A 1,616-nucleotide genomic window follows, 5' to 3' on the forward strand; every position below is an offset into this window, starting at 1 on the left:
TTCCTGCCATAAAAGAAGTAGCGGTGTCTGAAAAGGGCTGGGAAAATCATCAAAGACCCCAGTCACCCATCACATGGACTCTTCACCCTCCTGCCCTCTGGGAGGCGCTACAGGAGCCTCCGGACTAAGACCACCAGGTACCGGAACAGCTTCTTCCCCACAGCTGTCAGACTCCTGAACTCTGCTTCCTGACATCTGACCCACGTTAACACATGGACTGAACATACACACACCCACAATGGACAACTGTACCCTCAAACACACAATAATAACATGGACTGAACCACCACTCACAACCACTAGCACTTTATATAGCCTCTGTAGAAACTATCTACACCCTCACTTATCTTAACTGCTGTCATGGTCTGCGGTGGGTGGCTGGAATTTCCATAAGGCTCCTGAACTGACCTGGGATCCGCCCCTGGGCAGGGCCAACTCCAGCTCCCGCACACCTGGAGCCTATTGCAGGCAATCAAGCCAGAGGGATTTAAACCACACGTTGATGTTCATTCACTGCCAGTTCGTCATCAACACATGTTGGTAACAGGCCGTATACGTTAAGTTCTTGCTGTGATTCATCCTGTTAACACGACTCTCTTGTGCTACAGTTGCTGTATCCACCTTGGCTCACACTCCACCTCTGGACTCAGGATACCTAGTAATCATTCTGGAAATCTCTCTGTGCCTCACCTGCCTGCCCTCCTGCCATCACACTCCATCTGAAGCCCCGGATCTCAGGCCAGCTTTTCCACGCCACTCAGCCTCCCCTGGATCTCCATCACCCCCCTCTCAACACTCCAGGTCCCTAACTGCAAGTAAGAATTGCTGCTCTTACAACTGGCCACTGCAGAGCTGCCTTCACTACCTACCTAACTCCTATATCCTCTTCCTTCAGTGTGACTGTTCCCCACTCAGCTCCGTTCCGCATCTCAGGCCTCATTCCCTCGCCATAGCCACGTTCCCCAGGCCACGCCGCACCAAGACTCCACGTCTCGTTGTTTTTTTTGTCTTTGCCACGTTTTTCTCTTGCACTTAAACCTAATAAATTGTTGCATCATCTGCTGTCTCCGCTCTGGGTTTCTGCACCCGAGTCCTGTTCAGTACCGGCCACCCGGCCACGTGACAACTGCACTACTGTATATGTCATGGTCCTGCGGCCATGACTTAGTGACTTTGTGTTTGTGTTCCTTATTGTTATTATTCTCTTTATTATTCTTGGGCTGTTTTGGGATGGTTTGTGTTTTGGGATTTTAGATACTGGGTTTTGGGTTTGTGCTCCCTCTATTGGTCCCTGGTGTTAGTGTTCCCCTGTCTCGTCAGGTTAATCAGGTCCAGCTGTGTCTCCCACCTGTGTGTGATTTCCCAGTGTCTCTTTGTGTACTTATAGTGTGTGTTTTCCTCTGCTCCTCGTCGCGTCGTCTGTGTTCATCCTCTGTGTTACCCTGCGTACTCTGCATTTCTCCGTGAATCCCCTGCGTGCTCTCCCTGCTGTTCTCCCTTCATGTTCTGGTTTGCCACTCCCTTTGTGTAGTTTCTCCCAGTTTAGTTCATCCTTAGTTCTGTTTGCCATCTCCACTTTATGTTCAGTATTGTCAATAAATCACCTTCACATCTGA

General features: G+C 49.9%; 1 long non-coding RNA gene across 1 annotated transcript; it reads left to right on the plus strand.

Moving 5' to 3' along the window:
* The first annotated feature begins 362 nt into the window (after window positions 1-362).
* Window positions 363-983, plus strand: LOC146688436 (uncharacterized). The gene is made up of 3 exons (XR_014916555.1): window positions 363-536; window positions 609-815; window positions 896-983. It is a non-coding gene; the product is annotated as an uncharacterized LOC146688436 (long non-coding RNA).
* The last annotated feature ends 633 nt before the right edge of the window (window positions 984-1,616 follow it).

Source organism: Copadichromis virginalis, linkage group LG18 (genome assembly GCF_057382275.1).
Source record: "Copadichromis virginalis isolate Kocher_CV1m ecotype Utaka linkage group LG18, C_Virginalis_male_GT1.1, whole genome shotgun sequence".
Taxonomy (NCBI): domain Eukaryota; kingdom Metazoa; phylum Chordata; class Actinopteri; order Cichliformes; family Cichlidae; genus Copadichromis; species Copadichromis virginalis.